The 22,931-nt window shown below is 37.3% G+C and overlaps 1 pseudogene; it reads left to right on the top strand.

The window, feature by feature from the left end:
- The first annotated feature begins 3,942 nt into the window (after positions 1-3,942).
- Positions 3,943-21,226, top strand: LOC110288874 (vomeronasal type-2 receptor 116-like; annotated as a pseudogene).
- Positions 21,227-22,931: the final 1,705 nt, after the last annotated feature.

The raw sequence follows: 22,931 nt of genomic DNA, 5'->3' as shown, positions 1-22,931 counted from the left end.
AAATTGTCCTTTTTTACCCTTTTTGATAACTTTCATTGAAAGTTGCTTTTATTTGATATTAGAATGGCTACTCCAACTTGATTCTTGGGACCATCTGCTTGGAAAATTCTTTTATAACCCTTTACTCTGAGATGGTGTCTTTCGTTGACACTGAAATGTGTTTCCTGTATGCAGTAAAATGTTGAGCCCTGTTTATGTATCCAGTCTCTTAGTCTATGTCTTTTTATTGGGGAGCTGAATCCATTGAGATTAAGAGATATTAAGGAATAGTGATTGTTGCTTCCTGTTACATTTAATTTCAAATTTATGTTTGTGTGGTGTATGACTATCTTCTTTTGGGTTTGTTGAAAAAGATTACTTTCTTGCTTTTTCTAGGGTACAGTTTCCCTCCTCCTTGTTTTGGTATTTTCCACTTATTATCCTTTGTAGGGCTGGATTTGTGGAAAGATGTTGTGTAAATTTGGTTTTATCATGGAATATCTTGGTTTCTCCGTCTATGGAAATTGAGAGTTTTGCTGGGTATAGTAGCCTGGGCTGGCATTTGAGTTCTCTTAGGCTCTCTATGACACCTGCCCAAGATCTTCAAACTTTCATAGTCTCTGGTGAGAAGTCTGGTTTAATAATGATAGGTCTGCCTTTCTATGTAACTTGATTTTTTTTCCTATACTGCTTTTAACATTCCTCTTTGTTTTGTGCATTGGGTGTTTTGATTATTATGTGACAGAAAGAATTTCTTTTCTGGTTCAGTGGTGAACCAGAAAAATCGATTTATGTTTATAGGCATCTCTTTCATTAGGTTAGGGAAGTTTTCTTCTATAATATTGTTGAAGGTGAGTACTGACCTATAATGTTGGGAATCTTCACTCTCTTGTATACCTCTTATCCTTAAGTTTGGTCTTCTCAATGTGTCCTGGAGTTCCTGGATGTTTTGAATTAGGAGCTTTTTGCATTTTGCATTTTCTTTGACAGTCATATCAATGTTTTCTATGCTATCTTTTGCACCTGAAATTCTCTCTTCTATCTCTTGTATTTTGCTGTAGATGCTTGCATCTATGACCCCTCATCTCTTTCCTAGGTTTTCTAAGTCTTCCCTTTGTGATGTCTTTAGTGTTTCTATCTCCAATTTTAGATTCTGGATGGTTTTGTTCATTTCCTTTACCTGTTTCATTGTGATTAACTGCAATACTTTAAGGATTTTTTTTTTGTGTGTTTCCTCTTTAACGAGTTCAATCCCTGTGTTCAACTGTATTTTTCCAAGAGAATTATTATATCCTACTTATAGTCCTTTATCATCATCATCATGAAATATAATTTTAAATCAGTTTGTTATGTTTCTTGTGTGCTCGGGTTTCCAAGACTTACTGTGGTGGGAGAACTGGGGTCTGATAATGCCAAGTAGCCTTGGTTTCTGTTGCTTAGGTTCTTGCCCTTGCCTCTTGCCATCTGGTAATCTCTGGTGATAGCTGGTCTTGCTGACTCTGGGTGTGGCTTGTCCCTTCTGTAAGCCTGTGTGTCACAACTCTTGGGAGACCAGTTCTCTCTCAGAGGATTTTGAGTATGGACAGCTGTGGCAGAGGGTCAGCTCTGATGCAGACTGAAACAACAAGGATCCTGTCCTGGGCTGTACCTTGGTTCCTGATGACTCTAGGTGGGTCTCTATTAGGCCAGGAATTTGAGCAGAAGTAGTGGTCTTACCTGTGCTCACAGGTGAGTCAGCACTCCTTAGAGACCAGCTCTCTACCTATGGTATTTGTGTATGATCCATACACAAATCACTGATCCATGCACTGTGGCACAGGATCAGTTCCTGGCACAGATGGAAACGTGAAGAATCCTGTCCAAGGCTGCTCCTTGGTTCTTGTGACCTGAGGGCCCCAGGCAGGTCTGAATGGAAGTAGCAGTCTTACCTTTATTCACAGCTTGTCAGCACTCCTGGAAAACATGCTGCCTCCCAGTGGTATTTTGGTAAGGAGTGCTGTGGCAAAGGATCAGCACCAGGCCAAGACAGAAACCAGAAAGGATCAATTCCTTCTATTGTATATTCTATGCCTAAGACTCTGTCTTCCATATAATGTATTCTGTTGGTGATGGCAGCTTCTGTTGTTCCTGTTCTATTACTGGGGTTTTCAGTCCCCAGGATTTTGACATTCAGGTCCTGAAGAGATTTATTCACTTCCTCCCCGTGTTTAGTTGTATTGTTTCTGTATAGCTTTAGGGATCATTTGTTTCCTCTTTAAAGACCTCTATCTGTTTGGTTGTATTTTCCTTTATTTCTTTAAGAGATTTATTCATTTCCTATTTACTGGCCTCTATCACCTTTACAATATTGCATTAAAGTCATTTTCCTATATTTCATGATATCCAAAGCTTACTGTATTAGCTCAGGTCTCTTTGGAGGTGTTATCTATTCTTGCCTATTGTTAATTTTGTTCTTTTGATGATCTTTACCCATCTGGAATGTTTTGTCCATGGATGTCCTTATAGTAATGGGTATTGTGGGGGACGTGTAAATTGTTGATCCTGGTGTGGATCATAATCTGATGGGTATGCTTAGGATGTCTGTTTACAGACCTCCAGTTCTGTTTGTTTCAGGAGCCTTAAATCAGATAGACGTTCGAATTACCACCAAGTATACAAAAAGTAGAGACTATCACAACAAGATACTCAATTTACCCAATCTGTAGGTCTGAAAAACTACTGAAAACTCTTTAAACCGACAGTCATAATTTATCCAAACTATGAAGCAAATTCTTATTCATAGTAAGTAAGTTAGTAAAATAAAGTCCATAGCAAGGTTTTATTATAAACCAGTGATAAAGCAACCATTTCAAAAGTGGAGTTTAAAACTCCAGTTAATTCAGTGTGGATATCATGGGAAAAAAATATAAGGTAGTCCAAAAAATACAAGTCAAATTCAATGCATCATCCATTTCACTCATATTAATCTATCCAACTTATATAAATTAGCATAATGGGCAAGCCAAAACAGAACTATTTCAAAACAAATACCAAATAGACATGAATGAAAAATATAAGGTATATACTAACATTAGCAATAAAATTCACTCTCCTAAATGACACCTAAATTCTTTCATTCCTTTGAGTAAATGCATAAAATTGTTCTTAATCATATTAATAAAGTGTGAAAAAACATCAACTAAAGAAATGTTTCATCAAATGGCACTGAGTGTCAGGGACCAATTATCAGGCAAGAAATCAGCAAAGGAACACAGTGAATGTCCACACAGGTACTGATGTAGGACAGGATGGGTGTTGAGTCTATAATTCCAGGCATTATTGGATTTAGCATAATGACGTGTTCTCCAGATGACAAGAATCACAGGAAGGTTAAGGAGATTTTGTAAACATGACTAGTATATAATAGTATATGAATAGCAGTGAGAACACTCAACTCCTTCCTCAATGCTGCATGTCAGACTGCCCTTCCCTACACTGTAAAATGGAAGGCATGATGTCCCATGATTCAACTCAAAGTCTGAATGATATGGAACATTTATGACCTTCACAACTCTTTTCTTACTATGGAGTTTCTGATAAAATCCATTGTGTTTATACATATGGCTGTTGACACATGGTCTGCTCCAAGCTGTCCAGGGAAGATTATCCCTGGGAAGAATTATGTCATGGATATGAATGAAATCATGGCACCTGAGGATGGAAAACATGATCTTCATGACATGTTTTCAGAAAAGTTTTGATCAAAAGTTTTCAGACCTCAGATGTAGAGCTTGAGGCCAGATTTTTTCCAATGTATCCAGGGAAAATGACATTGAATGAATAGAAAGGAACTGTTGAATATAAGTAAGTGGATCTTCAGAGAGCAGTAGCCATAAAACAAACACATAGTTGTATGTGTGTGTGTGATGTTTGTCTGCAGAAGAAACGGATTTCACAACTCCTCCATCTTAGATCCTAGCAAACATGAAGAAGCTATGTGTTTTCATTCTATCCTTTTTGCTCCTGAAGTTTTCTCTCATCTTGTGCCATTTAACTGAACCCATTTGCTTTTGGAAGATAAAGAATAATGAAGATAATGATGGAGATTTGAGAATTGACTGTCTTTTTCCTTGCAGCAGTTGAGGGACCTATTGACCAAATTTATAATATTTCTGATTTTAGGTAAGTCATTAACTTTAATACCTGCTCCAAAGTTATATATTAGATGTATTTAGCTGTGTACACAAACTGTGGGGTTGTATCCTATTCTTCCCCCTGTAACATTAAGAACTACTGAAAATTAATTATAGTGCCAATCACTATTTTAATAATTTCAAATGTGTCACAGTTTAGTTTAGCTTTACTACATCAGACTCCAGTTCACAATGCTAGACAATGAGAGGGACTGGAGTCAATCTTAAGTTTTTGTGGATATCATCTGTTGAAAGAAGTCTCATCATCTGCCTTAAATTCACAATTACCACCTGTGGCAAGAGCTATATATAAAGAGACTGCATCATTGCCTGTATTCTATTGTGTGCCAATGATTACTTTATGAGCATGCATCTAAATGCCTTTATAAAAAAGGTTATCTTATTTTGGTCTCCAAACCAGGTGGACATAAATACATGATTGAAATATTTGTGTATGTGTTAGTCTACTATATCTGATTACATATATAACATTATATATATATATATATATATACATATATACATATATACACATACATACATATATACACTTATACTCTCTCTATATACTTATGAACACACACAAGTATATACATATACATATATACATACATATATATATATACTTATGCTCTCTATATATACTTGTGAATATATATATATGTATATATACTTTGACTTTTTAAAAATAGTCTTCAAATGAGCCCCTCCTTCCATTCTGGAGTTGACACTGAATGTAGAAAAAGACTTCAAGGCTTCATATTCTTTTATCAGAATAATATTTTCATCTGATTATACAAATGTTCAGTCACATGTTAGGCTTATTATCGGTGTCAGATTAATGGCCAATATTTCTTTTAATTATTGAATAAATTTTGAAATAACATTAGAGAAAAATCTAGGAGAACAAATGAACTTCATGTGGATGAGAAGCTGTTCTCAAGAGGGCAACTTAGACACCCACGGAAGGAGTTACAGAGACAAAGTTTGGAGCTGTGATGAAAGGATGGACCATCTAGAGACTGCCATATCCAGGGATCCATCCCATAATCAGCTTCCAAACGCTGACACCATTGCATACACTAGCAAGATTTTGCTGAAAGGACCCAGATATAGCTGTCTCTTGTGAGACTATGCCGGGGCCTAGCAAACACAGAAGTGGATGCTCACAGTCAGCTATTGGATGGATCACAGTGTTCCCAATGGAGAAGCTAAAGAAAGTACCCAAGGAGTTAAAGGGATCTGCAACCCTATAAGGGGAACAACATGATGAACTAACCAGTACCCCGGAGTTCTTGTCTCTAGCTGCATATGTATCTAAAGATGGCCTACTTGGCCATCACTGGAAAGAGAGGCCCATTGGACTTGCAAACTTTATATGCCCCAGTACAGGGGAATGCCAGGGCCAGGGGAATGGGAATGGGTGGGTAGGGAAGTGGGGGGGGGCGTATGGGGGACTTTTGGGACAGCATTGGAAATGTAATTTAGGAAAATACGTAAAAAAAAAAAAGAGGGCAACTTAATTCTGAGATCTGAAATGTGAGCTGTCATCATTGGTGGCTGCAGATCATGAAGAAAGGATTGTTGAAATCACTGACCTTTTAGATAATCAATGTGCCTGGGACTTTTTTTCTTTTTTCAGGAACCGAGGTTTCCTGTGCTTTTTCATCTCTGACTCGCATCCCATCTCTTATTCAATTTTCATGTCTTTGGGATTTAAAGAATACATTTTCCAATTGTTAGGCACAGTAAACTGTGTACACTTTGAAAGTGATGGTTGCTTCACATTATTATACTTTTGTGTTAGTTCAGTAGGAATTTCAATTCTGATGTATCCTGTATTACCCCATACCTCATCGGAAAAATAGTGAAAATTCTCATTGGTGACCTTTTTGTAAGCCATAATAAGGTTTAAAACATGTCAATACATGTTTCAGGTTTAGAGAAAAATAACTTAGCTCCAAACCCTCAATTGAAAAATGCAAATGAGCATGTTTGGTGTTTTTACTTCTAATGAGAGGTAATTGCTAATAGTAACAGATAAACTTTCAACTGTGTTGGGGCAGATGAACACATTTCATATGGAGAGAAGATTTCCATACTTAGACATCACTTAAAGGATCTCAAATAATTAGGAGACTGTGATGTTAACAGAAATCTGATACCTTTACAAAACTAATATAATAGCGACACACTAAAAGTTAACATTGAATTGATGTATAAAAGAGCCTAAAGGATAATATTCTGCTTATGTGGTATATTGTATCATCATGTATATTTTAAAATGGACAAATAAAATTAAATGAAATTTATCTTAAAATACTCTGTTTATTGAATATTAATAGTTGAGAATATTAAAATCATGTTCTACAAACACAATCAAAATGTTATTGATAATATTTCTTACTGCTCTTGTAACTACCATGTTCAACTTCAAAGAGTTTTTCCTATTATGAAATTTGTAAAATATTTATTGATAAAATAATTTCTCTCCTAGAAACACTGATAATCTTTTTTAAGTAAGCTGATTAGTAGACAATATACACAGGTATATAATGTGTTGTTGAAAACTCTCACACTATATCAGATAGTATCATATAAGGGCTTTTGAATATATTTTTAGTGTTAATCTCTAAATGTTTCATGCTCTTTTACTATGCTTAATTCGCAAAAAATATTTTCTATTTTTTTATTAGAAATTTTCTTCATTTACATTTCAAATGCTACCCCAAAAGTCCCCTATACCCTCCCCCAGCCCTGCTCCCCTACCCACCCACTCCCACTTCTTCGCCCTTCTTGCCTCACAAGAGATAGCTATATCAGGGTAATTACAGCAAAAACATGCTGCCATATGCAATAGTGTCTGTGTTTTGTGGCTGATTATGGGATGGATCCCTGAGTGGGGCAGTCTATGAATGGTCCATCCTTTCATCTTAGCTCCAAACTTTGTCTCTGCAACTCTTTCCATGGATATTTTATTCCCTATTCTAGAGAGGAATGAAGTATCCAAGAGTTGGTCTTCCTTCTTGATTTTCCTGTGTTTTGGAAGTTGTATCTTGGGTATTCTAGGTTTCTGGGCTAATATATTTTTATTAGATATTTTCTTCATTTACATTTCAAATGCTACTCCAAAAGTCCCCTATACCCTCCCCCAACCCTGCTCTACTACCCTCTCACTCCTTCTTGGTTCTGCTTTCCCCTGTACTGGGTCATATAAAGTTTGCTAGACCAAGGGGCCTCTCTTCCCAATGATGGCCAACTAGACCATCTTCTGCTAGATATGCAGTTAGAGATACGAGTTCTGGGGGTACTGATTAGTTCATATTGTTGTTCCACCTATAGGGTTGCAGACCACTTCAGCTCTTGGGTACTTTCTCTAGATCCTACATTGGGGGGGCCTGTGTTCCATCTAATAGCTGACTGTAAGCATCCACTTCTGTGTTTGCGAGGCACTGGCATAGCCTCACAAGAGACAGCTATATCAGGGTCCTTTCAGGAAAATTTTGCTGGCATATGCAATAGTGTCTGCATTTGGTGGCTGATTAAGGGATGGATCCCCGGGTGACACAGTCTCTGGATGGTTCATCCTTTCGTGTTAGCTCCAAACTTTGTCTATGCTATCCTTCCATGGACATTTTATTCCCTATTCTAGGGAGGAATGAAGTATCCACGATTTGGTCTTCCTTCTTGATTTTCTTGTGTTTTGGAAGTTGTATCTTGGGTATTCTAGGTTTCTGGGCTAACATCCACTTATCAGTGAGTGTATATCAAGTGACTTATTTTGTGATTGGGTTACACTCACTCCAGATACATCAATTTATCCAAGAATTTCATAAATACATTATTTTTAATATCTGAGTAGTATTCCATTGTGTTAATGTACCACATTTTCTGCATCCATTCCTCGGTTGAGGGACATCTGGGTTCTTTCCAGCATCTGGCTATAATAAATAGGGCTTCTCCTAACATAGTGGAACAAGTGTCCTTATTAACAGCTGGAACATCTTCTGGGTATATGCCCAGGAGAGGTATTGCTGGATCTACTAGTAGTACTATGTCCAGTTATCTGAGAAATCGCCAGACTGATTTCCAGAGTGGTTGTACAAGCTTGTAATCCCACCAGCAATGGAAGAGTGTTCCTCTTTCTCCATGTCCTCGCCAGCATATGCTGTCACCTGAATTTTTGATCCTAGCCATTATGACTGGTGTAAGGTGGAACCTCAGGGTGGTTTTGATTTGCATTTCCCTGATGATTAATGATGTTGAACATTTTTTCAAGTGCTTCTCAGCCCTTCAGTATTCCTCAGTTGAGAATTCTTCGCTTACCTCTGTACCCCATTTTTAATTGGGTTATTTGAATTTCTGGAGTTCAGTTTCCTGAGCACTTTGTATATATTGGATATTAGTCCCCTAACAGATTTAAGAATGGTAAAAATTCTTTCCCAATCTGTTCCTGGTCTTTTTGTCTTATTGACAGTATCTTTTGTCCTACAGAATCTTTGCAATTTTATGAGATCCCATTTGTAGATTCTTGATCTTACAGCACAGGCTATTGCTGTTCTGTTTAGGAATTTTTCTCCTGTGCCCATATCTTCCAGGCTTTACCCCACTTTCTCCTCTATAAATTTCAGCGTCTCTAGTTTTATGTGGAGTTCTTTAATCCATTTAGACTTGAGCTTGGTACAAGGAGATAAGAATGGATCAATTTGCATTCTTCTACATGATAACCGCCATTTGTGCCAGCACCATTTGTTGAAAATGCTGTCTTTTTTCCACTGGATGGTTTTAGCTCCCTTGTCAAAGATCAAATGACCATAGGTGTGTGGGTTCATTTCTGGGTCTTCAATTCTATTCCATTGATCTACTTGTCTATCTCTGTACCAGTACCATGCAGTTTTTACCACAATAGCTTGAGGTCAGGCATGGTGATTCCACCAGAGGTTCTTTTATCCTTGAGAAGAGTTTTTGCTATCCTAGGTTTTTTGTTATTCCAGATGAATTTGCAAATTGCCCTTTCTAACTCAGTGAAGAATTGAATTGCAATGTTGATGGGGATTGCATTGAATCTGTAGATTGCTTTCGGCAGGATAGCCATTTTTACTATATTAATCCTGCCAATTCATGAGCATGGGATATCTTCCCATCTTCTGAGATCTTCAGTTTCTTTCTTCAGAGACTTGAAGTTCTTGTCATACAGATCCTTCACTTCCTTAGTTAGAGTCACACCAAGGTACTTTATATTATTTGTGACTATGGTGATGGGTGTTGTTTCCCTAAATTCTTTATCATCCTGTTTATCCTTTGTGTAGAGAAAGGCCATTGATTTGTTTGAGTTAATTTTATATCCAGCTACTGTGCTGAAGCTGTTTATCAGGTTTAGGAGTTCTCTGGTGGAATTTTTAGGATCACTTATATATACTATCATATCATCTGCAAATAGTGATACTTTGACTTCTTCCTTTCCAATTTGTATCCCCTTAGTCTCCTTTTGTTTTCAAATTGCCTTGGCTAGGATTTCAACTACTATATTGAATAGGTAGGGGGAAAGTGGACAGCCTTGTCTAGTCCCTGATTTTAGTGGAATTGCTACCAGCTTCTCTCCATTTACTTTGCTTTTGGCTACTGGTTTGCTGTATATTGTTTTTATTATGTTTAGGTATGGGCCTTTCATTCCTGATCGTTCCATGATTTTTATCATGAAGGGGTGTTGGATTTTGTAAAATGCTTTCTCAGCACCTAATGAGATGATCATGTGATTTTTGTCTTTGAGTTTGTTCATATAGTGGATTACGTTGATGGATTTCTGTATATTAAACCATCCCTACATCCCTAGGATGAAGCCTACTTGGTCATGGTGGATGACTGTTTTGATGTGTTCTTGGATTCAGTTTGCCAGGATTTTATTGAGTATTTTTGCATCAATATTGATAAGGGAAATGAGTCTGAAGTTCTCTTTCTTTGTTGGATCTTTGTGTGGTTTAGGTATCAGATAAATTATGGCTATATAGAATGAATTGGGTAGAGTACTTTCTGTTTCTATTTTGTGGAATAATTTGAGGAGAGTTGGAATTAGGTCTTCTTTGAAGGTCTGATAGAACTCTGCACTAAACCCATCTGGTCCTGTTTTTTTTTTTTTTTTTTTTTTTTTTTTGGTTGGGAGACTATTAATAACTGCTTATATTTCTTTAGGGGAAATGGTACTGTTAAGATCATTAACCTAATCCTGATTTAACTTTGGTACCTGGTATCTGTCTAGGAAGTTGTCCATTTCATCCAGGTTTTCCTGTTTTGATGAGTATAGCATTTTGTAGTAGGATCTGATGATGTTTTGGATTTCCTCAGGATCTGTTGTTATGTCTCCTTTTTCATTTCTAATTTTGTTAATTAGGATACTGTCCCTGTTCCCTCTAGTTAGTCTGGCTAAGAGTTTATCTATTTTGTTGATTTTCTCAAAGAAGCAGCTCCTGGTTTGCTTGATTCTTTGTATAGTTCTTTTGTTTCTACTTGTTTGATTTCTTCCCTAAGTTTTATTATTTCCTCCCTTCTACTCCTCTTGGGTGAATTTGCTTCCTTTCGTCCTAGAGCTTCTAGGTATGCTGTCAGTCTGTGCGTGTATAATCTCTCAGGTTTCTTTTTGGTGGCACTCAGGGCTATGGTTTTTCCTCTTAGAACTACTTTCATTGTGTCCCATAAGTTTGGGTATGTTGTGGATTCCTTTTCTTTAAATTATATAAAGTCTTTAATTTCTTTATTTCTTCCTTAACTAAGGTATCATTGAGTAGAGTGTTCTTCAGCTTCTACATGAATGTTGGCTTTCTACAATTTATGTTGTTATTGAAGATCAGCCTTAGTCCGTGGTGATCTGATAGGATAGATGGGATAATTTCAATATTTTTGTATCTGTTGAGGCCTGTTTTGTGACCAATTATATGGTCAGTTTTGGAGGTGGTACCATGAGGTGCTGAGAGGAAGGTATATCCTTTTCTTTTAGGATAAAATGTTCTGTAGTTATCTGTTAAACCCATGTGTTTCAAAACTTCTGTTAGTGTCCATGTGTCTCTGTTTATTTTCTGTTCTCAGGATCTGTCCATTGGTGAGAGTAGGGTATTGATGTCTCCCACTATTATTGTGTGGGATGCAATGTGTGCTTTGAGCCTTACTAAAGTCTCTTTAATGAATTTGGCTGCCCTTATATTTGGAGCATAGATATTCAGAATTGAGAGTTCCTCTTAGAAGATTTTACCTTTGATGAGTATGAAGTGCCCCTCCTTGTCTTTTGTGATAACTATGGGTTGGAAGTCAATTTTATTCGACATTAGAATGGATACTCCAACTTGTTTATACAGACCATTTGCTTGGAAAGTTTGTTTTACAGACTTTCATTCTGAGGTAGTGTCTGTCTTTTTCCCTGAGGTGAGTTTCCTGTAAGCAGCAAAATGTTGGGTCCTGTTTGTGTAGCCTGTCTGTTAGTCTATGTCTTTTTATTGGGGAATTGAGGTCATTGAAGTTAAGAGTAATCAAAAAAAAGTAATTGTTGCTTCCTGTCTTTTTTGTTGTTAAAGTTGGGAATCCATTCTTGTGGGTGGTTTTGTTGTTGTTGAGTTGTTGTTGTTGTTGTTTTGTTTTGTTTTTAGTTTCATTAAAGTATTACTTTCTTGCTTTTTCTAGGTTGTAGTTTCCATCTTTATGTTGGTGATTTCCCTTTAGTATCCTTTGAAGGGCTGGATCCGTGGAAAGATATTGTGTGAATTTGGTTTTGTCATGGAATATTTTGGTTTCTCCGTCTATGGTTTTGCTGGGTATAGTAGCCTGGGCTGGCATGTGTGTTCTCTTAGTGTCTGTATAATATCTGTCCAAGATCTTCTGGCTTTCATAGTCTCTGGAGAGAAGTCTGGAGTAATTCTAATAGGTCTGCCCTTATATGTTACTTGACCTTATTCCCTTACTGTTTTTAATATTCTCTCTTTATTTAGTGCGTTTGTTGTTCTGATTAATATGTGTAGGGAAGAATTTCTTTTCTGGCCCGGTCTATTTGGAATTCTGTAGGCTTCTTGTATGTTCATGGGCATGTCTTTCTTTAGGTATGGGAAGTTTTCTTCTATAATTTTGTTGAAGATATTTGCTGGCCCTTTAAGTTGAAAATCTTCATTCTCATCTACTCCTATTATCCATAGGTTTGGACTTCTCATTGTGTCCTGGATTTCCTGGATGTTTTGAGTCAGGATCTTTTTGCATTTTCCTTTTCTTTGACTGTTTACCCATGTTCTCTATGCAATCTTCTGCTCCTGATATTCTCTCTTCCATCTCTTGTATTCTGTTGCTGATGCTCACATCTATGGTTCCTGATTTCTTTCCTAGAGTTTCTAACTCCAGAGTTGTCTCCCTTTGGGTTTTCTTCATTGTTTCTACTTCCGTTTTTAGATCTTGGATGGTTTTGTTCAATTGCATTGCCTGTTTGGTTGTGCTGTCCTGTAACACTTTAAGGGATTTTTGTGTTTTTTCTACCTGTTTAGCAGTGTTTGCCTGTAGTTCTTTAAGGACTTCTACCTGTTTAACAGTGTTCTCCTGTAATTCCTTGAGGGATTTTTGTGCTTCCTCTTTAAGGGCTTCTACCTCTTTAACACTGTTCTCCTGTATTTCTTTAAGTGAGTTATTAATTCCCTTCTTTAAATCTTCTACCACCATCATGAGATATGATTTTAAATCCACGTCTTGCTTTTTGGTTGTGCTGAGGTATCCAGGACTCATTGTGGTGGGTGTACTGGGTTCTGATGATGCCCAATGTTCTTGGTTTCTGTTAGTAAGATTCTTACGTTTGCCTTTCACCATCTGGAAATCTCTGGTGTTAATGTTCAAGCTGTTTCTGGTTGGGCAGGTATCCAGCAGTCTGGAGCTCTGATCCACCTCCTGAGTTCTGAGGTCAGAACCCTCCCTGTAGGCCAACTCTCCTCTGGCAAGGAATGTGCCCTGGGGTCTGAGTCTAAGCTCTGCCTCCTGGCTGAGGATGAAGACCTGAGGGGACCTGGACCAAGTAGCTCTGTTGTTTCTATCACCCACATGCTCTCAGGTAATCAGGAAGTCCTGGGTGTGCTAGGGGTCCTGCAGTGTGGAGAGTCCTCTGGTGCCCTAGACGCCCTTGGCTGGGTTCACGCAGAAGATGGCGGGGCTGGCCCCAACCTGAATGGATCCCAACCTCTGGTCGGGCGGGGTTCCTTTGTCCCTGTTTCTGCTGGCACAAGACCCTCCGTGATTCTTGAAGCTGATGCTGTGTTATACTCACCCGTAATCCCGAGGTGATCCCGAGGTTCTGAGGTGTGGAGCACACTCTGGAGCCCTTAGCTGCCTCCGCTGGGCTCAGAAGGAAGATGGCCGGAACGGATGATTTTCTATGTTTTGAAACTATTTGGTGCTCAACATTAGATATGGGATCCTCAGGTTTGAATATTATTAGATATGCATTGATGGTATTTTAGGGTATGAAAGGATATGAAAATAAAAGTTAACAAAAATTTTTATGCATTATTTGATTCTCAAAATATTCATTATTATTATGGTGTGTGATATGTAATGTAGCCTTCCAGCAGGTTAAGTTCAAGCAGGGCTAACCTGGAGGGAGACCTGGAAATGAAAAGTGGGAACTAGAGAAACATAGATCAGTATTCTGATTAAAGCTTAAAGTTTATTTCTGCACCTCCAGCTTATAAGCACTTCAGCACACAGCACTCTTCTTGAGAAAGTTCCTCTACAGATTAACATAGATAAGAGTTCCTCTTGGTTGCACACACTACTCTCTGACCTTGGCTACACAGACTGCTCTCATGGCCTTGGCTATACACACTGTTCTCATGGAAGCACTCTGACTCTCCACAGTGTAAAATGCATTTAAATAGTAAAAAATTTTAAGGAGAATGTGTTATATATTTAATATGTGGTTTAAGTCATGGTTTTATTATGTATGTGTGGAATTACAGCTTTAAGATCATTTTATACTAGTCTCCTTCAATAGACTGTAATCTAGTTCAAGGTTAGCATTCTAAGATAAAACAATCTTCATTTTCACAAATACCAAACTTATATCATAGTGTCCTATGTCTATGAATTCTTAAATTGTATTTAATTCTAAAGATCTCTAATTTATGAGGTTTATTTCAAGACATTTAGAAAGAAATTTAGTATCTCATACTACAAACTTTACAGCAATTGAATTTTTATATTTCAAACATATCCCTTAATCATAATTATGCCTTGTTTTAGAATGCCAGCAAGAAGATATGAGTTTTTCCTAGTACTGTTTTTTGCTACTGATGAAATCAACAAGAATCCTTATCTTTTACCCAACATGTCTTTGATATACTCCATTACTTCTGGTCAGTGTGAAAAAACATTGGGAGATCTGGATAAAATATATTCAGAAAAGAACTTTACAGTGGAATTTACTGATAATATCTGTGTATTTTATGGAACATGTTACATAAGCTTTATAGGACCATCATGGAAAACATCTGTAAAACTGTCGATTCATACTGGGACACCAAGGGTAAGAATATGTGACACTGGATGAGTTAACAACTTGTTGTGTTTAAAGATTCATTTATTTAATGTAGGTGAGTACATTGTCACTGCCTTTGGACAGACCAGAAGAGGGCATCAGATCCCCTTACAGGTGGTGATGAGTCACCACGTGGTTACTGGGAATTGAACTCAGGACCTCTGGAGGAGCAGTCAGTGCTCTTAAACACTGAGCCATCTCTCTAGCTCAAGTTAAGAACTTTCAAATCCAATTTACATGTTCCTATAAGAAACTTGGACAGTATGCACTTATGAGTCCACTGCTACACACACACACACACACACACACACACACACACACACACACACACATACACATGAAAAGAATTACATAATAGGATCATAGATATACTGAGCAAACAGGCAAAACTGTTTTCTAGGACATTTAGACTTGTCAGGAATACTCTAGAATCTAATAGGAATAATGCATGATATTTATGTAATAATCTTAATATGTTTAATATGAGTTCTGGAAGGTGAATAACATTACCTGTGTATAAGTTCAAATATTCTAACAATCTTATTCCTTATGTAGATGTTTCATTCTCTCTTCTACATCCTTTAGGTTTTCTTTGGACCATTTAATCCTAAACTGAGTGACCATGACAAGTTTCCCTATGTCCATCAGGTAGCCACCAGGGACACACGTTTGTCCCATGCCATGGTCTCTTTGATGCTTCATTTTAGATGGACTTGGATAGTACTGGTCATCTCAGATGATGACCAGAGTGTTCAGTTTCTATCAGACATGAGAGAAGAAATGCAAAGACATGGAATCTGTTTAGCTTTTGTTAATATGATCCCAGAAGACATGCAGTTATATATGACAAGGGCTACGATATATGACATACAAATTATGGAATCAACAGCAAAGATTGTTATCATTTATGGTGAAATGAACTCTACCCTAGAAGTCAGCTTTAGAAGGTAGGAAGATTTAGGTGTAAGGAGAACCTGGATCACAACCTCTCAATGGGATGTCATCACAAATAAAAAAGATTTCAGCTTTGATTTCTTTCATGGGACTATTACCTTTGCACACCACTTAGGTGAAATTGTTAAATTTAGGAATTTCTTGCAAACAATGAATAGTGAGAAATACCCAGTAAACATTTCTGAGACTAGACTGAGATGGAATTATTTTAATTGTTCAATCTCTAAGAACAGCAATAAAAGTGATCATCTTACATTCAACAACGCATTGCATTGGACAACACTGCACAAATATGACATGGTCCTGAGTGAGGAAAGTTACAATCTGTATAATGCTGTGTATGCTGTGGCCCATACCTACCATGAACTCATTCTTCAACAAGTAGAATCTCAGCAAATGGCAGTACTCAAAGGAATATTCACTGATTGTCAGCAGGCAAAGTTTCTTACATTTCCTTATTATCTTGTAATCATTTTTTTCTAGCGAATTTCACATGGGACATTAATATGAAGTATATTAATTTTTAATCATCCATGAAGCATATTGTATTTGCTACAAGGAATTACTTTAATACAGCTGTCTTTTCTGAAATTCATTAAGAAATTATAGGAAATTCTCAATTTAGCATTCCCTTTATTGATATGCATGTGTAAACATCTAATGATGCATCTTAATTAGGTGTCTTCCATGCTGAAATCCAGGATATTTACTAACCCTGTTGGAGAACTGGTGAACATGAAGCATAGGGAAAATCAGTGTGCAGATTATGACATTTTTATCATTTGGAATTTTCCACAAGGCCTTGGATTAAAAGTGAAAATAGGAAGCTATTTGCCTTGTTTCCCACAGAGCCAACAACTTCATATATCTGAATATTTGGAGTGGGTCACAGGAGGACCATCAGTGGGTATACCACAATTTTAATTTTTTTCAAGATATGTAAATTTAAAATATGAGGCACTGAAATAATAGCTCTGTGGTTAAGACCAATTGCTACTCTTGCAAAAGACCATCCTCAGTTACAAATACCAAAATTTGATAACTCTCAACTTCATGTAAATCTGGTTAAGGGATCAAAGACCTCTAGATTTCAAGTTCAATAGTGCCCACATGCCTATTCACCAACAATACAGGAATATATTTATTAAATATATATATATAAATAAGGTGGAATTTTCTGATTCCTTGTGAACATATTTACAGTCTAATTAACTATAGCATATATACATTAACAGAAATCTTTCTCCAGAAACATGTGGGTTTTTTTTTTCATTTTATATATTTCTATGGGCTATTTTAGTTATTTACATTCCAAATGCTATCCCCCTTCCTGGTTTACCCTCCTCTGTGGAGGGTTGCCCTATCTGGCATCAGTGGGAGGGAAGGCCCATGGTCTTGTGGGGAATTGATGCCCCAGCATGGAGGTGTGCTAGGGTGCTGAAGTGGGAGTGTGTGGGTGGTTGTGGTAGCTCCCTTATAAAAGCAGGAGGATATGGGGATGGGATACAGGTTCGAGGTTTAATTTTAAACTTAGAAAATTTTATTGATTTCATGAGATCTTCTATAACTTATTTTGTTCATATTCATTAAACAACTCTTTCTTGATATACCCTACCTTTTCTCTCCATGCAACTCAGTGTTCTTATTTTGTTCTTTTTACTTTGTCCAGATATTTTGATTAGATATTTTCATTATTTACATTTCAAACGTTAGCTCCTTTCCTAGTTTACCCTTCTTATCCCCTCCTGCCTCCCCTTACTCCCCAACACACCCACTCCCATTTGTGTTCCTGGCTTTCCCCTATATGGGGCATAGAGCCTTCGCAGGACTAAGGGCCTCTCCTCCCATCCTGACTAGGCCATCCTCTGCTACATCTATAGCTAGAGCCACAAGTTCCACCATGTGTTTTCTTTGGTTGGTGGCGTAATTCCAAGAAGCTCTGGGGGTACTGGTTAGTTCATATTGATGTTCCTTCTATGGGGCTTCAGTCCCATTCAGCTCCCTGGGTATTTCTCTGGCTCCTTCATTGGGGACCTTGTACTCAGTCCAATGAATGACTGTGAGCATCCGCTTCTGTATTTGCCAGGCACTGGCAGAGCCTTCCAGGAGACAGCAATATCAGGCTCCTGTCAGGAGGTTCTTGTTGACATCTGCATAGCGTCTAGGTTTGGTAGTTGCTTCTGAGGTGGATCCCCAAGTGGGGCAGTGTCTGGATTGTCCTTCCTTCAGGCTCTGATACAAACTTTGTCTCTGTAACTCCTTCCCTGGGTATTTTGTTCCCCATTCTAAGGAGGAACAAAGTATCCAAACTTTGGTCTTTCTTCTTCTTGAGCTTCATGTGTTTTGCAAATTGTATCTTGGGTATTCTAAGTTTCTGGGATAATATCCACTTATCAGTGAGTGCATATGAAGTGAGATCTTTTGTGATTGGGTTACCTCATTCAGGATGATATCCTCCAGATCCATCCATTTACTAAGAATTTCACAAATTCATTGTTTTTAATAACTGAGTAGTACTCCATTGTGTAATTGTACCACATTTTCTGTATCCATTTTTCTGTTGAGGGACATCTGGGTTCATTCCAGCTTCTGGCTATTATAAATAAGGCTGCTATGAACATAGTGGAGCATGTGCCCTTATTCCAAGTTGGCACATCATCTGGGTATATGTGCAGGAGAGGTATTGCTGAATCTTCTAGTAGTACTATGTACAGTTTTATGAGAAACCACCAAACTGATTTCTAGAGTGTTTGTTCCAGCTTGCAATCCCACCAGCAATTGAGGAGTTTTTCTCTTTCTTCACATCCTCACCAGCATCTTCTGTCACCTGAATTTTTTATCTTAGCCATTCTTACTGGTGTGAGATGGAATCTCAGGGTTGTTTTGATTTGCATTTCCCTGATGATTAATGATGTTGAATATTTTTCAGGTGCTTCTCAGCCATTCGGTATTCTTCCGTTGAGAATTCTTTGTTTAGCTCTGTACCCCATTTTTAATAGGTTTATTTGATTTTCTGGAGTCCAGATTCTTGAGTTCTTTGTATATATTGGATATTAGTCCTGTGTATATACATATATATACATATATCTCATGGGAGAGAACTTTATGCCACATAAATATTACTTTTGGATTAATAAGCTTAGGAATAAAAAATTTCAAATTGCTACAACCTCAATGTTGCATATAAAATATTACATGATATAGTAAATGTTGTATGACATTCAGTGCATTGCAGGGTAACACAAAATGATAATGTTCCTGAAATTGTTAAATAATGCTTGTTATCAGAGGAATATTTGTAACTATATCTGTTAATGCCCTACATATCAATCTACAAGTCATTATACATATGATATATACATAAACACAAATATTGTATAATATTTATGTATTGCCCCAGGTTATCTCCTCCCTTTGTAGTGTGACACGTACTGCTGGATTCAGGAAAATTCATCAGAAACAAACAGCAGACTGCTGCTTTCCCTGTGTTCATTTCCCATAAAATGAGGTTTCCAATGAAACAGGTACATGCTTGCATGCAGAAGCAAAATTGATGAATTTGAATGCCTTCTCTTTCCAAACTAGAAATATGATATGGCCTAGATGGAAACTGAAGACTGAAAATTTCCATGTTTCAGAACTTGATGAGTAATGTCTACTTCTTTTCAACCCAGCAAATAACTTGCAACATTTTCTACTAAAAATGCATTTCATTTACAATATGAAGGCTACTAATTTTATTAAATGGAACATATTTAGGGGAACATGCCTGTGTAACTATTTTTAAACAAATATTTAGGCATAATCTATGTATATATTTATTCTTCTTTGATTCTTTGTACAAGAAACTTGATTACGTGACCAATCCACAATCTTTTCCTCCATCACCCAGCTTAGGCCCTGTCAAAGACCAGATGCTCAGTCTCACAGTTGTTGTTTAATGAAATATATTTTAAGAGCTTAGATAACTTAAAGAATTAATGATTCCCTGTCAAAGAATTAGAACAAGGGTGAAGACTTCAAGAATGCAACAAGAGATGTGAGAGTGCTTATTATCAATCAAAGCCTACCTAAGGAAAGATGGATGAATGTGAATATCCATAACCTTCATAGCAAACATTTTAGAATATGTAGTTGGGAAGAAAGAGATCTTACCACAATGAGAGGGACATGTATAGGCCTATGAGGCATACAGCTTCAAAAAAGAAAATATTCCTTTGTGTAAATATTTGCATGAGGAATTGTATGTTCTGGTGCCTATGTGTAGATACAGACAAGGACACAACTCTCAAAGTAAACAAAGTACATAATGTATTTTATAAACTAGCATCAGTAACTATGTCTGCACACTATGCTTGTATGTGAGGAGTGAATTTATGGTTTGAGGAATTAAATAATCTGAGATTATACATATTAACATTCATCACATTTTCATTATTTTTGTTTAATAAATAATTTTTGCTGTTCAATTCTGGATGTTGGTATTTTGTCCCATCACAAAGCATAGGTTAATAGAGACAATTCTTGAGTTAGTGGTCCCTTCAATAGTAAGTAATGGAATGGATTCTCAACACCAAATTATTTATTGATATATGATCTGAATAATACAAATGTACAATTATTAACTACATTTTTATGGTATCTTATAAGGGTCTATTGTTGTTTGCCAGCAGATATAGAACAGTGTGTGAGGTGTCCAGATGATAAGTATGCCAACTTAGAAAAAAACCCACTACCTCCAAAGAGTTGTGTCATTCCTGACTTATGAAGATCCATTGGGGATGGCTCTAGGTTGCATGGCCCTGTCCTCCTCTGCCCTCACTGTTCTAATACTAGTCACTTTTGTGAAGAACAAGGATAAACCTATTGTGAAGACGAATAACTGCATTCTCAGCTACATCCTGCTCATCTCTCTAGTCTTCTGTTTTCTCTGCTCATTTCTCTTTTGGACATCCCAACCAGGCCACCTGCATCCTGCAGCAGACCATATTTGGAGTATTTTTCACAGTGGCTATTTCTACAGTTTTGGCTAAAACAATAACTATGCTCATCGCTTTCAAGCTCACTACTCCAGGGAGAAGGATGAGAGGGATGCTGGCATCAGGGGCACCTAACTTGGCCATTACCATTTGTACCTTAATTCAACTTGTTCTCTGTGGAATCTGGTTGGTAACATCTCCTCCCTTTATTGACAGAAATACACAATCTGAACATGGAAAGACCATCATTATTTGCAACAAAGGCTCAGTCATTGCCTTCCACTTTGTTCTGGGATACTTGGGTGCCTTGGCTCTGGGAAGCTTCACTGTGGCTTTCTTGGCTAGGAACCATCCTGACAGATTCAATGAAGCCAAATTCCTAATGTTCAGCATGCTGGTGTTCTGCAGTGTCTGGATCACCCTCTTCTCTGTCTACCACAGCATCAGGGGAACAGTCATGGTTGTTGTGGATGTTTTCTCCATCTTGGCTTCTAGTGCAGGCTTGCTAGGATGAATCTTTTCCCAAAATGTTGTGTTATCTTAGACTAGATTCAAATTTTCCACAGAAGTACAAAAATGAAATGCTTTCTTGAATCTTTAGTAATTTTAAAATATTAGATTGTACTCATCATATGTTTTTGCTTTGTCTTAACAAAAGTACCACTAAATTATTCAAAAATTTTAAGTAACATACAAAGTTAGAACATACAATGTAGGGTAGCAAACCAATGCCTAATGTAATGCCAATCACTAAGTTTTAGTCGAAAGTGGTCTCATTCATATGTACATAAACTTAAACATGGAGAATAATGAATCTTAGTTAATGAATGGCTACCATCGCTTTGACCTGTAGGTATGTGTGTAAGCCATGATGCTAATTAATGTTTAATATAAGGTGACCCTACTGCTGTGACAGTGTCACCTCTGGGAAAATTGTTCTGGGAGTTATAAGAAAGAGGACTGTAGAGAGCATGGACATGCAGCCAGTAATCAGCATTATTACACGTGCTCTCATTGAGTGTCTGGATCCAAGTTCTTGTCTTGACTTCATTCTATTAACTGTGACCAAGTTACATAGGGAAATAAGACTTTTCTCACATGGTTCTTTTGACCATGGTGTTTTGATACAGCTACAGAATCTAAGACATCAGCAAAATGTTAAACTGCTTGGTTGGTATTTGGAATATCACAGATTACTGATGCAATAGAAGGCACTGATTTGAAAGAGGAACAAGATTGAATATTAGGAGAGTGTTGAGCATAGTTACAGTGTTGCATATTGTTGGTGGCCCTCTCAGAGGCCTGACATTTTGTAATAGCTTTCTAATGTACTATAAAAATACTCAGAATATCAGGTAACATACTAAGAAGAGTACAATCTGTGGGTTCAGATTGTACCTCCTATATAATGCTCATGAACTTTATGTGAAAACACACCATTTCATTAAAAAATTAATATGTTTCATTCATGGGAGGGGGTAATAGTAGTGGAAAAATTCACACACAAGACCTATATCACAATAGGTTCAGTGAAGTCTGTGAATATATAAATGACTCTAGATGAATGACTTCATAAATATTATCAAAATAGGAACAATTAAGCATTATTTGGTTTAATATTACACACACACAGATGCAAATACAAACACAAACACATAAGGATTTCTGATCATTAGTTGTTGGTCAGTGTTATTTTCTCTCAAAGTATTGTTTGTTGCTTTTATTTTTTTAATTTTCTTTCCATTTTTAATTAGGTATTTAGCTCATTTACATTTCCAATGCTATACCAAAGTCCCCTATACCCACCACCCCCACTCCCTTAACCACCCACTCCCTCTTTTTGGCCCTGGCGGTCCCCTGTACTGGGGCATATAACGTTTGCAAATCCAATGGGCCTCTCTTTCAAGTGATGGCCTATTAGGCCATCTTTTGATACATATGCACCTAGAGACAAGAGATCCGGGGTACTGGTTAGTTCATATTGTTGTTCCACCTATAGGGTTGCAGTTCCCTTTAGTTCCTTGGGTGCTTTCTCTAGCTCATCCATTGGGGGCCCTGTGATCCATTCAATAGCTGACTGTGAGCATCCACTTCTTTGTTTGCTAGGCCCCGGCATGGTCTCACAAGAGACAGCTATATCTGGATCCTTTCAGCAAAATCTTGCTAGTGTATGCAATGGTGTCAGTGAAGGGACACAGTGTCCACACTTTGGTCTTCGTTCTTCTTGAGTTTCGTGCGTTTAACAAATTGTATCTTATATCTTGGGCATCCTAAGTTTTTGGGCTAATATCCACTTAT

The sequence above is a fragment of the Mus caroli genome, unplaced genomic scaffold (genome assembly GCF_978045245.1).
Source record: "Mus caroli unplaced genomic scaffold, Mus_caroli_1 scaffold_4, whole genome shotgun sequence".
NCBI classification, from domain to species: Eukaryota; Metazoa; Chordata; class Mammalia; order Rodentia; family Muridae; genus Mus; species Mus caroli.
This window is presented reverse-complemented; position numbering and strand designations above follow the sequence as displayed.